Source organism: Sminthopsis crassicaudata, chromosome 3 (genome assembly GCF_048593235.1).
Source record: "Sminthopsis crassicaudata isolate SCR6 chromosome 3, ASM4859323v1, whole genome shotgun sequence".
NCBI lineage: Eukaryota > Metazoa > Chordata > Mammalia > Dasyuromorphia > Dasyuridae > Sminthopsis > Sminthopsis crassicaudata.
Genome location: NC_133619.1, coordinates 622,562,495 through 622,577,370, shown reverse-complemented (window position 1 = coordinate 622,577,370; position 14,876 = coordinate 622,562,495). Strand labels below are relative to the sequence as shown.

Here is a 14,876-nt window from a genome sequence, read left to right as displayed (position 1 = left end):
CTCCAAGAGAGGATTCGAACCCGTATCCTCTGCATCTTCAAGTCCAGCATTCTTTCACGGTCTTCTGGCCGAATGAGACCTCTCCGGAGAGCGCCCACATCCACCGCCTTCCTCACCCTCACCAGGAAGCACTTACCTAAGGGATTTGGATGGTTCCTTGTTGAGCTCAGGCTGGGGGGCCAGGTCTCCGACGATGGGGTCCCAGGCTGGCCTCGTCCATCCTCACAGGCCTAACAACGTGTAGCACTTCTAGGGCAGTATACTTGCTGATTGCTTCCTCATCTATTACTCACAACAACCAGCTAAGACACTGCCAAAGAAACACTCACAGCTGGCCGGCCAGCCTCCCCACACCGCCTCCTTGTGCTCTGAGGATCTAAACCGAGGAGAAAAGCAAGGGAGAGTGTAGGGGCTGAAGAGGAATGATGAGAAGGGCAGGTGGAGACGGGAGATGTTGGGGGAGAGTCCAAAATACACAGGGGAGAAAGCAGAGTGAGTCAACAAACAGATTCAGAAGACATGCGAGTGAGAGAGATGACTAAAGAGAGCAGCATTCTGAGTAGAATGTGAGCTCTCTGAGGGCAGGGGTTTCCATTTTTGCCTTTTTTACCCCCCTGGCACGCTATATTCCAGGCTTTAGATTCCTTCCCAAACTGGTCCCTATTTATCTCTCCAGTCTTTTCCCCCTCCTTCTTCCTTGGTTATTCTCCAAACCAATGACATCAGTCTCCTTGCTGTATATATATTTTAAAAATTCCAATCTTTTTGTTTTGTTTTTTTCTTTTGAGGCTGGGGTTAAGTGACTTGCCCAGGGTCACACAGCTAGGAAGTGTTAAGTGTCTGAGACCAGATTTGAACTCCGGTCCTCCTGAATTCAGGGCTGGCGCTCTATCCACTGCGCCCCCTAGCTGCCCCTGATAATAACACTTGACATTTACATAATAAACTTAATTTGGCATTTACATAATATTTTAAGGGACATAAAGCTTTTTCCTGTGTTAATGTTTACCAACAGTCTAGAAGTCCTCTGGCCCTTCTCCTATTATCGTTGGGGAAGATGAAGGAATTCTGGCCTATCTACAAAAATTCCACAGTATCCTTTCCCCCTCTCATCTCGTCTCTGCCCCCTCAATAGAGAAGCTGTGCCTGGGACTAAAATAGAGAACTTAACTAAACTTGATTGAAGAAGGGAACTTTGGTAAACTTGACTAAAATAGGGAATTGGGCTAAACTTGAGTAAAGCAGGGAACTTGACTAAAATGGCAAACTTTACTAAATTTTACTAAAATAGGGAATTTGACTAAAGTAGGGAATTTTGTTAAACTTGACTAAAGTAACGAACTTAATTTGCTAGAAAGATTTACATGAACTGATGTAGAGTGAAATGAGCAGAACCAGATCATCATATATATATAATAATAGCAACATTATAAGCTTGAGACACTGTGAATGGCTTAGCTATTCTTTTTTTCCCCCCCCTAAGATAATTGGGGTTAAGTGACTTGCCCAAAGTCACACAGCTAGGAAGTATTAAGTGTCTGAGGCCACATTTGAACTCAGGTCCTCCTGACTTCAGGGCTGGGGTTCTCTCCACTGTACTACTTAGCTGCCCCTGACTTAGCTATTTCTGATCAAGACAACGATCCAAACTATTCCAAAGGACTCAAGATGAAAAACTCACTCATCGAGAGTGAGATCTGATGAGTTCTGAGTGCAAATTGAAGCATACTCTTTTCATTTTATTTTTCTTGGGATTTTTTGTGTGTCTTTTTTTGCAAAATGGCTAAGAGGTAAATGTTTCTCATGACTTTCGTGTGTATAATTGCTATCATATTTCTTGTCTTCTCAAGGAATGAGTTTAGAACTCAAAATTTAAAAAAAAGAATGTTGATTTTTTTAATTTATCAAGAAATATTCAGTAAAATAAATAAAAACATATTAGGAAAAATAGATGAATATATTTCCAATTCAGGCTCTTCTGCTCATCTATAGGGGGAGATCAGAACCCTCACATCTTATGTGTCAGTAACAATCACAATGCTGATATAGGCATTAATACTAACCTTTACATAACTTTTAAGTTCTACAGAGCTCTTCACATGCCTTATCTCCCTGGAGCCGCCACCACCGGTCACAAAGAATGTTACCTTGCAGGTGTGAGGACCCACACATTCCATTCCCAGGGTCAAGGACCTCAGAGTTTGGTGGCAAATATGTGCTAGACTTCCATTGGCTCTGCCTCTGGGCAAGCCCTGAGATGAGGGAATGGGAGGAAGATTCAGGGAAAGAAGAAATCTCCTGGCATCCAAAGAAGGATAAAAGGAGAAGATCAGTCCAGATCAAGAAGAGAAAAGAGAAAAGTAATAGGAAAAGAGTGGTGGTTAGGGGTGGGGGAGAGTGAAAAGAGGAGAGAAAAATTCAATCTAAATTAGCTGCATCCTTCCCTATAAGGTTGCCAGAAATAGCAGTTACTAGTTAGAGCTTCTGTGTACGGTGAAAGAACAATGGATTGGTAGACCATGGTTTTGGCACCCAGCTCCCTCACTAGCTATGCAACTCTAACTCCCTTTCTATGGGTCTCACCGTCCTCATTTATCAAATGGCAGGACTGGATTAGGCCCCTCTAAAGTCTCGTCCCACTCTAAATCTGACTCTATACCCCAAATATTTCCATCTGGACCTCCACATTTTGAAATTAATTCAGCAATAAGTAGAAAACAGGACTAAACAGTAAATATGACCACTTCCCACAAAGTACCAGTCATAAAAATTTGGGAGGATGTTGATGGTCTCAGAGTCAGAAATACACAAGTTAAAATCTCGGCTCCATCATTTTTACTCAGCTGAGTGAACTTGGACAGGTCCCTTAGCCTCTCTGAAGCTCAATTTCCTCATCTGTAAAAAGGGATTATCTGCACTACTCACCTCACAAGATGATTATCAGAAGAGCATCCGAGAAAAACCCTAAAGAGATAAGAGATGGGTGCTGCTATCAGTGCTGGCAAGGGCTAAAAACTTAGTCCCTATAAAGTTTAGATGTTGTTCCAGCAACGTGATAGTGGCTTTTTGCCATTATTGTGAAACTTGTGCCTTAGTACAAAGTAAATATCCATGAGACTTCAAGCAGAAGATAAGTCTACTGTAAAGGAAGAGGGGAGGAGGAAGTTCATTCCCAGCATGGGAGATGGGTGTGAAGAACAGAGAGAAGATCAGTGTGGCTACATCACAGAAACTGGGAGGGGGTGTAATGTCCAATGAGGATGGAAAGATAGGGTGGGCTTGAAGAGCTAGTCAGACAAATTTACATTTTATTCTAGAAGCAACAGGAAATCAGTGCATTTGATTGAGTAGAGAACTCATTCAGATTCATACTTGGAGAGTATGAATCTCTATACTGATCAGGAAATGGCTGCCCAGATGTGTTAAATGAGTTAAATGACCACAATGGAGCTAGGATTTGAACCCAGGTTCTGATTTCAAAGCAGAACTCTTTTCACTCTTACTACACCACAAAATTTCCCAAAATCTGGTTCTTTGGCCCCAGGGCCTTTCAGAAGTCCGCTCTCTGAGGGTCAGGTCCCAAGATGACAGCTGGGAGACAGTGATGACATCACAATCTCCAAAATCCTACTACACACTAGCCATTCTTGGTGGGGGTTGGGACAGGGGCACCTCTCACCACTGTCAAATATTTGGCCCAGAGGTCCTGATGTCCAGGCTGCCCACTGGCCCGAGGAAGCCTCCTCCCAGGTGGCTGCTGACTCCCAACAACTCTGTAGAATAGTCTTTCTTCCTGTCTAACCAGCACTATGGTTTTTTCATGTTTTCTTTTGGTTCTTTTAATGTTTTCTTTCCCATTCCAATGGGAGCTCTGTGAGGATGGGGGCTTTTCTTTCCATCCCTAGTACTTACCAGAGCCTGGACAGGCATCTTGTCTTGACCAGCCAGCGCCAAACACACCCTCAAGTCAATTTTGTAACGTAAATGAGATTGAAAAATCAACAAAGAAATAATGAAGACAAATGCACTTGAGTGGAAGGAAAACTAGTCATTACAGTGACTTACGGGAAATGAAGAGCTAAGCCAAATGAAATCATGACATTAATATGAATTAATTTGGGGGAGCTGTCCAGACCTATAATTTCACCAGTGTGGGGAACTCCCAGTATGAAAATTCCAAATCCGAATTTGCAACTTATCTGTAAAAAGTAGCCTTAGAGATATTTGAAGCCCTTGACAGGCCACAGTGTTCAAGATGCAGATCTTGGACTCAAGGGAGCCTAATCTAAGACTACCTCTCTCCCCTAACCACCAGGCCTCTTTTCTCATGAATTATGTATGCAGATTAGGGATAAAGGGGGAAAGGAAGTCTTTAAAATGCAGCATTCAAGATATTACTGTCCAAGGGTTAAGTGACAGACACTTCTATCCCAAAGATCTTGGGGGAGTTAATCAGTAAAGGCCTTCAAAGGTCAGATGGTCCACACTCTACACCATGGAGCTGCAGACCCAGGAAGAAAATCCTAAACCACTTTTTCACCAGTACAGATTGAAGATAAAGATGAACTTTACCTTGAAGAGTCGGTGGAAAAGAGAATTGCTAGGAGAAACAGGAACATTCCCTATTTATTTGGCGACACTAAAATGTACAAGGGAATCTCTCCTGTCCAAGGCATCACCATCTGTCCTCCAACCTTAGTATCATCTTTGACTCCTCACTTTGCACATGCCATCTGTTGCCAGATCTCATTCTCTCTCTCTCTCTGTGTCTCTGTCTCTGTCTCTCTCTCTCTCTCTCTCTCTCACACACACACACACACACACACACACCCTTCACTCCATTCATATTTGTTGTTCGGTCATTTCAGTCACTCTGTTGCCCCAATTGGGGTTTTCTTTTCAAAGATACTGGAAGGGTTCACCATTTCCCTCTCTAGTTCATTTTACAGATGAGGAAACTGAGATAATAGGGTGAAAAGACTTGCCCAGGATCACACAGCTAGGAAGTATCTGAGACTGTATTTGAATTCAAGAAGATTCCAAGCCCCACAGTCTATGCATCATGGCACTACTGACCACCACTCATATAGCTACTCATAGAGTCAGGAAGATCTGAGTTCAAATTCTGCCTCAAACACTTATTAGCTATGTGATTCTGGGCAAGTCATTTAACTTATTAGTCTAAATATCCCTTTCTCTAAAAGAATAATAGTACCTACTTCCCAAGATTGTTGTGAACTTCAAAATAGAAGCACAGTATAAATGCTAGCTGCTAAAACCAAGTATGAACCAGTCCCCATCCTCAAGGAGCCTAGAATCTCCTGCTTTTGTGTTCCACAAAGCATTCAGCACAGTCCTAGGGACATGGTGTAGGAAACAGTCAATAGTTCCAACAATAAAGGGAATGTGATCTCCAAATGTTGATAAATTAGATAGCAGAAAGTGCAATCTTATGTGGGGAAAAAAGGCAAATCCATCCGGTGTGCTTGATATAAAACCACACAGGATAACAATGAGGTTTGGTTGGGGTCACTTTGGTTTTGGAGCATCTCCACCTTCAAGGATCTGAGGGGATTTTTAACCAAAAAAAATAAAGAAATAAGAGCCCCGCTCCATTCTGCTTGGCCTTAAAGGATAGAACCAGGTGGTGGAAGTTACAGGGAGGAACATTTAGTCTTCCTAGCAGGAAAAACCTGCTGAACGATTACAGGAATGCAGAGTGGAATAGGTTACTTTCGGAGTCTTTTGAGGTTTGCCCTCATTTGCAGGCTTTGGGCAGAGGCTGACTAACCACTGGTCAGGTTCTATAACCCTCAGGATTCTTTCTCAGGGATGGGTTGGACTAGAAGCCACTGCAGTCCCTTCCATTGAAGAGATTTCATGATTTATGATTTAATGATGACTAAGAGACAGGAAACCCAGGGTGGCCGTGTGGTATGCAGCGGAGAAGGCGGAACTTAGAGCCACATAACCCGAGTTTTAATCTTGGATGAATTTTTATGCCTTGGTTTTCTCATCTATAAAATGGACTGGATGGACAAGAACTCCCTCAGCTCAATATATATGATCTTAAGAAACTAGTTTTTTATTTTTATATCTCTGGTACAGTGCCTGGCATAAAGGGAGAGGAACTGGGCCTGTGTTCTTGGCGAGGCTCTTTTTCTACCAGTTGGTGCCTTCTCTGCAACTTACAGCCTTAGGAATTTTCTGAAAAAAAACAAGAGGTTAAGTGAAATGACTTGCAAAGGGCCATTGGGTTAGTATGTCCATCCCCAAGGCAGATCCTTCCTGGCCCTGAGGTTCCATGCTGCCTCTCCTACTCTCCATTGTTATTTGGTTGTCTTCATCCCACTTAGGGTTTTCTTTTTTTATTATTAAATCTTTTTATAATAATGCATGGATAATTAGACATTAACCCTTGGTAAACCTTGTGTTCCAATTCCTCCTCCTTTCTCCCACTCCTTCCCCTAGACGGCAAAAAATGCTAGAGTGGTTTTCCATTTCCTTCTCCATTTTTTAATAGATGAGGAAACTGAGGCAAACTGGATTAAATGATTTGCCCAAGGTCACACAGCTAAAAAGTGTTAAGTGTCTGAGGGTGGATTTGAACTCAGATCCTCCTGACTTCTGGTTGGTGCTCTATCCACTGTGCTTCCTATTTGCCCCAAGCAGCTTAAGAGTCCCATCATATTGCAGAAATCCCATGCACTTAGAGAAGTCAGCTTTGTTGCTCATTTCATTTTTTAAAAAGCCATTTTCCTGAAGGAAATTTCAAATTTCAATTTTCATTTTAAAAGTCTCCAAACATCTAGCTGGTCTCGCTCTCTTAGGAAGTTTTAACAGTTCTCTCTGAGCATTTTGGTGCCACAATGAACTGTTCTTTACACTAATGCTGGGGTGGGGGGGTGGGGGCAGAGCCTAGGGAACATGGGGAATGAGTGTTTCTGTCTTTCACACACTCAATCTCATCTCTCTGAAAGGAAACATCTGATGCCTTTAACCCCAGTTGACAGTGTTCCTTTTAAGTTTCAAAATGACATTTGAAAGAGTGAATAGCTTACTTTTTTTCTTTGAGCCTGCATCCATTTCATCCAGTGAACAGGTCTGGATGCAGGCAAGGTGGTAAGGGCTACAATGATGAAAAGAACCACTTGAGATCTGAAGAGGAATTACTGTTTCGTTTAAAGGCTCAGCAGTGGCGGATTATGCCAGAGAGGAAGAAAAGAGATTTTCCTTTGGAGGGGCTGAGAACCTGCGTTTTGGAGAACAGTTAGCAGTGGCGTGCCCGGAATGACAGGCAATCTTGTCAACAAACCAGAAATAGTTGGGAACTCGAGTCTAGTTTGAGTTTTTTAATATTTCAATTTGACTGTTTTTGCTGATTATAATTCAGTATTTTTTTTAAAACCATTACATAAAAAGTAGTAAGAAATTAGTATTTGTAACTGGACCTGCATTTGACTGCTACTTAACATAATCTGGGGGATCTGGACATCAGTTTCCACATCTCTAATAGGAGAATTGGACTAGATGATATCTAAGGGACCATCAAAATTTAATACATGGTCCTGTGAAATAATGGTCCCTGAGAATAGATAAAAAAGCATGTTTCTTTCCTCTTGGCTTCCAAACACTACATCATCACAGACATATTCTGTCTCTGTTATTTTTACTTAACTGTTGGAGTTTTCTTTGTTATTATAAAATAAAATTTAATTCCTGGAAAGGGAAGGAAGGACTTTTTAGCCAAATACTATGTGCTAAGTGCTTTACAAATATTATCTCGTTTGATCCTCGAAACCAATCCATTTTACAGTTGAGAAAACTAAGGCAGGAAGAAAACTAAGTAATTTCTCCAATCACCCATACACACACACACACACAAGGCCAGCTGTGAAGTCATGACTTCTGATTTCCAGGCTCGGAGCTCTATTGATTATACCACTTATACTCTACAAGTTGGGGGTAGAAATAAAAAGTATATAAATAGAAATAATTGATATAAAAACTAAAGTGATCAATAAAACTTATAGTAATAAGTTTAAAAAAAAAAACTATAGTCCTGTGATTTAATCTTGTGTAGAGAACATTATTAAGTACTTATTTGCTCTCACATTTATTTTATTGTGGTTTGCATTCAATATTTTTTTAATGATGTTTTTTTTCTCTAGATAAAGAAGCATTTTAGTGGTATTCCCAGTGTTTTTGCTTCAGAAAGTCTGGAAAATGGGGAGAGCCAATAGTACTTGACTATACAGGATTTGCCTGTCTGGGAAGCTCTTGATCTGGTCTGATAGGAAGAATATGTGGAGGCTCAGAGCTTTTATGAATGTTACTAATAGTATGTTTTTTGCAAAGTACTCAGGAACCTGCTCTAGGCTAAAACACTTCAGCAGCTAATCTTGATCTACACCTCCCCTAACAGGGAGAGGACTAATGGCCCATAGGCCTGGAGTTCCTGGCAGGAGAATCCCTTTGACCTCAGAATTTCCCGTACCCTTTCAGTTCTCACAGGGGGTGTTGAGCTGGTAAAGCAAAGGGTGCTGTTTACTCCCTTTAGTAGCTTATCTCGATCTCCAGCAGACAGGTTTTTCCAAACAAGGGCCCTTTGGATTCTTTCCACCCCCAGATGTTAGCACAGAGGAAGGATAGAGGCAGAGTCCTCAAAGAAAGGTCACAATCTGAACCAGCCCAAGTGGGAGGAGACTGGGATGGCCAGGGAGAAGCAGTCCTACCTACTTGCTCGTTCCTCAGCTACACCTTCCTGCTGACTGCAACAGAAGAGGCCCAAAGCTCCAGGATATTTCCACAGCCTTGCCCTCATCCCAAAATCCCTAATGGATTAGGGCCTATCGATTCAGTTCAATTTAATTAATTGCATTATCAATTATGTAATTAATCAATGCATTTATCAAGTGACTATGTGTTCTGGGTCAAGTTCCACAAGCAGCTTCTAATCTACTAGTTCATGGGTAAAAAGTTCAGCCAACCACTAATTACTCTTCAGTGTCTAAATCAATGCAAAAAATCCATTTATCAAGCATCTATCAGGTCCGTGGCATGAGGCAGCATGCCAGTTGCTAGAGAGCTAGCTTCAAGTTGGGAAGAGCTGAATTCAAATGTTACCTCTTGAACGGGATGTGTGATCCTGGTCGAGTCAGCTAAACTTTTAGCATTCCAGGCAACCAACTCTGTGGATTCCAAGACTCTCTGTTGTAAAGCAGGAACCACCAGCAGCTGCTACAGGACATTTTCACCCTATATGCAGGAAAACACACAAATTGAAAGGCTTAGGCCCAAAACGGGTATAGGAGACGACACTTTGTTCTGATTCTACGCAGAGGTGGGGCTACTCTGAGAGGGAAGCCGTCTGTAACGTCAAAATTGTGTGATATGTTGGTAAGTTTTGTGAAATTGTCTTTTTTCTTTAAATTATTCATTATAAGGAATGGCTCCCTAGGAGGAGAAGGGAAAATAGAAATGGGAAATGTAGTTGATATAAAAATGAAAAATCTCAATATACATTAATTTTTTAAAAGTAAAAAAAAAAAGGCAGAAGGGAGAAACAATCATAGTCTACTCCAAAACAACATGCCAGCTGCTGGGGATGCAAATACAAAAACTAAAGCCAGTCTTTCTCTTCTTAGAGCTTACATTCTCCTGTTCCAGATTCCTTGCAGGATGAGTGTAGATGGCACACTGACCTGGGGTCCCGGCTAGAGGATCCTGATTCCTTGCAGGATGAGTGTAGATGGCACACTGACCTGGGGTCCCGGCTAGAGGATCCTTTTGACCCAAATACCTCTCTCCCTGGGGATAGTGCCAAGCGTGGAGCCAGGAAATCACAACTTCCTAAGTTCAAATCTGGCCCTAGCCTCTTCCTGTGTGACCTGGACAAGTCACTTCACTCTGTTTGCCTCAGTTTCCTCATCTGTAAATTGAGCTAGAGAAGGAAATGGCTAACCACTCCAGGATTTTTATCAAGAAAACCCCAAAATGGGACCACAAAGAGTCTGACGTGATTGAAAAGTGACTAAACAATCTCTCCCTGCCTTGAGAAAGGTAAATCAAAGGCAAAAGGCTGTTTATTCTGAAACTCTTCCTGTCCAACTTCTCAGAGAAACCTAGCTTAACCAACTCCCTGATTCATCCGGTTAATCAAGTTTCAAGGAGCTTAAAAAATCCAATTATCTAAGTCATCTGTGCACTAGAGATGGGAGCTCACTGTAAAGAGAAATAACTTTCAAGTAATTATGCTGATCATAAAAAAATACATCGATGGCTAGCTATTCACGGCCGGCCTCAGAGGAAGGAAGATCTCTGTTTGCTGACTGTATGACCCTGAACAAGTCATTTAATTTAGTGCACCATGAATGACAAAGTAGATGCTGACTTGCATTGGTAGGGGCAGCTTCCTCACTGGGAATTTCCCTATGTCAGTAAAATCACAAGGCAGGTCAACAATATAGAACTCATCCCCAACACTCAGAACTTGCAATAAGCTTATGAATGGGCGCCATTTTAGCACTAAAACAGCAGGTCCCAAGGAGCAGCTCTGGGAGTGGACAAGTCACTTATCCTATTTCCTCATCTGTAAAATGGGGATCATAATAATACCTTCCTTGTGAGGACTTAATGAGATTATATCTCTAAAGTACTTTGTAGACCTTAAAGTGCTGTGTAAGTGAGAACTGTTATTACTAGAAGACCAAAGGTTCTTAACCTTTTTTTGGGGGGGGGAGGGGTCACAGACCCCAATGGCAGTCCGGATAAGCTACATACGCCTTCTCATGGTAATGTGTAGGTTCTTTTTTAATTCTTAATTGAAAGAGATGCTAACTTTCAGTTTGAGATCAATGAAATCAATGGGACAAGATTTTTCCCATACAAATTCACAGTCTGTGATCATCAAGGACCCCTAGGTTGAAGTTTCCTCCAAATCTGGAATCCCAGGACATCCTGTTGCCTGAGGGCAGTTTGTCCTCCCAGATCCCAGAGGGTGGAAGATGTAGAGAAAATGTTGACTCGATGCAAAAGAAAACTTTTCAACAGTTATGAGTATCCCAGAGTGAAGTGGGAGGCCCTGGGCTCCCCATCACTGGAAATCTGAAAGGCAACTGCTCAGGATGCAGATGAGGGGGCTCCTGCTTAAGTGTGGATGGTACTAGAAGGTTTCTGAGGGTTTCTCCAAGGCAGAAATACTAGAACCCCCAAGTACTCTGTTCTCCTAAATGGAAAGGCAGGTCAACCAAGTGGAGAGAGAACAGGCCTCACTCAGACAGGGGAGGCCCAGGGTTCAAATCCCACCTTTTGACAGATCCTGGCCAAGCCACTTATTCCTGTCCCTCCTAATTTAGGCTATTTAGAGATTACAATACTCTTGGGATTGGCCCGAGGAAATCTCGCAAAATCAAGGAATTATAGTACCCTACACCAACCCCCCCAAATGCGGTCTTCAAGTTTACTGAGTCATGGCACAGTGAAAGTTCCAGGAACACAGACAGATGTAAGGGAATAATGTTGGAGATAAGAGAGCAAAGGCAAATGACTGTTTTACTCTTTTTTCTATATTCAAGACCCACTGGTTACGTCAAATCTAGAGCAGACAGTTTTTTCTTATCTTGTTGAAATCTATGGGACTTTCCTTGTGTGTGGGTATGTGTATGTGTGTGAGAGAGAGACAGAGACAAAGACAGAGGCAGAGAGAGACACATACAGAGAGGAGAAAGGAGAGACAGAGAGAAACAGACATACAGAGAGTGAGACAGAAGGGAGAAAGAGACAGACAGGGGGAGAAAAAGACGAGGGGAATAAAGGAAAGATGAAGGGAGGGAGAGAAAGAAGAGAAAGACAGGCAAACAGAGAAAGAAGTGATACAAAGACAGAGACAGAGACAGAAACAGAGAAAGACAGGGAGGATGGAAAAAAAGACAGAGAGATCCGGGGACAGAGAAAAATCAAAGAATTCTGATGGAGAGATACATAAAGACAGAAATAGAAAAACAGAGCTAGAAAGAAGACAAACTCTGTGTGAGGGTGGTAAAGAAGGCAGAACAGGTTCCCCCCAAATCTCACCCATTCCACAGGAGATGCCCTTCCACAGGGAGCGGGGCAGAGAGAGAAGCACCGAGAACAGTTTGCTGGAAAAGTAGAAAACTGGAAAGGCTGCCGGCATTACCAGAATACGTTTCCCTCAGGAGAGCAGCCACCACACTCTCAAGATCCCCCACTGCCCAGATGCTAAACAATACCCCCTTCTCTTCCCCTCACTCCCTTTTCTGCTCCTCCACCCCCACAGCCTCTTCTTTCAAAGGGAACAGAACCCAGCCAGACCCAGCCAGACAGCCCTTGAATTAGTTTCCTGAGAGTTTTTATCTTCAGGGGGTTAAAAAAAAGATCTCCTGGTGACAGGATTTGGCCCAACTGGCCACCACTAAGGAACCAGGTCCAGGATTAAACCTTCACTCTTCTTAAGGCCTTGAAAGCACAGAAGCGCCTTTCTCATCATACTTTTCCCACCCCAGCAGTCAAATTCCCTGCAAAGTTTGCTTTTTCCTTCCTTCTCCCACCTCCTTTTTTTCTTCCTTTCTTTCCAGAAAATTATTTCCCACCCCCACCCCCCCCCCAATCTTGAAGAAAGGCTCTCTCAGGAGTGGGGAGGGAGGGAAGGAGGGGGGGTAAGAGAGAAAGAAAGAGGGAGGTTAAAAGAGAAACAGAGACAGAGAAAGAGAGACAGACATAGCAAGGGAAAGAGACAAATAGACAAACAAAAAACAGAGAGAGAAACAGAGAGATAAAAAGAAGAGACAGAGACATAGAGACAGAGATAGACCGTCAAAGAAAGAAATGCAGCAACAGAGAAAAAGAGAGACAGACAGAGACACAGCCAAAGAGAGACAGAGATACAGCAAAAGAAACAAAGACATAAAGAGAAAGAGACAGAGACAGAAAGAACAGACAGACAGACAGAGATAGTGGTAACCAAAGAGAGAGACAGAGAGAGGCTTTTACCTGCACTTCAGCTGAGGTCCTCAGCCGGGAGCAGAGACAGTCCGCTCCCACCTCTCTGACCTGTTGGACTCATTCACCTGCCTCTGAGACTGGCGGAGCTGCCAAGTGCCAAGCGCCAAGTCCAGTGTCAGCACTGGCCCGCCGGCCTCCCTCCCAGCCGGGAGCCAGACAACAAAAGACACCTGCCTGCTCAGTGTTCAGGTGGACCCACCCTCCAGGCAGCCCCCACACCTGCTGGCCCTGACCAATGAGGCAGAGACATCTTTCCTATGAGTCACTTGGTTTCAAAAAAACAGAAAGCTGATGAAGACAAAGGAGGAGAGAGGAAAAGCCAGGGGTGGGGGAGGATATCGTGTTAAGAGCTGCAAAGGACTGGGGTGATCAGCTAGTCCAACACCTTAATTTTACAGAAGGGGAAACTGAGGCCCAGAAAAAGGAAATGATTTGGCTAAAGTCATACAGTCAGTAAGTGACAAAGTCAGACTTGAACCCACGATTTCTTTCTAACAACTTTCCTCCCTACTCCACCACCAGCAAGCCAAGAGTTTAGTGATATTTGGGAGAGATCAAGAGCATGGGAACCATAGGCCCAAGCAGATACAGATGGATGCAGAGGCCAGGATGTCCAGCTTTGAATCCTGCCTCAGCTCCCCCTCTCTGGGTATCAGTTGTCCTGAGGGGATCGGATTACATAACCTAAAGCCCTTTCCGGCTTTACATCTAGAATTCTGTGATCTCTTTGGATATTAAAATTAAATTTCACTGGAATCCATGAAGTAGATGAAGAAGTGCACATCCCTCTTTTCTGAAGAGAAGTGGGGAGCTATATGCACAGAATGGTTTATGCAATATCAGAAGAGACATAGAGGCAGAGAAACAGACAAAAAGAAGAAACAGAGACATAAAGACAGAGATACAGTCAAAGACAGAAACACAGTGTGAGAGAAAGAGGGAGGGAGAGAGACAGAGAGACAGAGAAAGAGAGAGGAGAGAGAGAGAGACACAGAGACAGAGAAAGAGAAAGAGAGAGAGAGAGTCAGACAGACACAGAGAGAGAGAGAGAGGAGAGAGAGAGAGAGAGAGACGGAAAGAGACGGAAAGAGAGACAGAGAGGCAGAGAAAGAGAAAGAGAGAGTCAGACAGAGAGAGAGAGAGAGAGAGAGAGAGAGAGAGAGAGAGAGAGAGAGGAGAGAGAGAAAGGAGAGACAGAGACAGAGACAGAGAAAGAGAAAGAGAGAGAGAGAAAGAGAGAGGAGAGAGAGAGACAGACAGACAGACAGAGAGAGGAGAGAGAGAGAGAGAGAAAGAGAGAGAGGGAAAGAGAGAGAGAGAAAGAAAATGTGTTCATTGGATTTGCTTAACTTTAGCTCTCTGATGCTCCAAGGCATTTCATATCTCTAGGCCACAGTTTCTTCATCTGTAAAATGGGGAAGTAAGTCCTTCCCCACTCTGTCTTTGATCCTCATCAGCAAATTTGTTTAGGTTATCCCTGGTACCCAGAACACCCTTCTTCCTCACCTCTGTCTCTTGGAATTCCCACTCCCTTTGAGGAGCCTCCTCCTACCAGAAGTCTTTCAAGTGCACTTTTGCCCTCCCCTAAACTGCTCTGTGTCGCCTTTGGCTCTATTCTGTATGTTTGATGTTGTCTCTCCCAGAGGAATAAGCTCCTTGAAGTCCAGACTTCGTCGCTCTTGTCTTTGTACCTCCAGAACTCAGCAGGGTTGAGAGGCAGGAATAAATAAGCGCTTTTCGATCGTATCTGCTTGATGGGTTCCAGGCCCCCTGTGAGCCCCTCCAGACCTGCTCCTGGGAGCCTCAGAGCCAGGCTAAAGAGAGAGGAGGCCGTAGCACCAGTGAGCCACAGA

The 14,876-nt window shown here is 43.3% G+C and overlaps 1 long non-coding RNA gene across 2 annotated transcripts in view; it reads right to left on the bottom strand.

Moving 5' to 3' along the window:
- Positions 1-392: 392 nt before the first annotated feature.
- Positions 393-14,876, bottom strand: part of LOC141564185 (uncharacterized) — a 39,066-nt gene continuing 24,582 nt past the window's right edge. Inside the window, exons 3-4 of one of the 2 annotated variants that reach the window (XR_012488585.1) lie at positions 9,127-9,258; positions 393-6,207 (exon numbers count right to left, since the gene is read on the bottom strand). This is a non-coding gene — a long non-coding RNA (uncharacterized LOC141564185). Of the gene's footprint in view, positions 6,208-7,686; positions 9,259-13,011; positions 13,157-14,876 lie in introns of those variants that run through there. The other variant, XR_012488584.1, reaches the window with a different exon arrangement.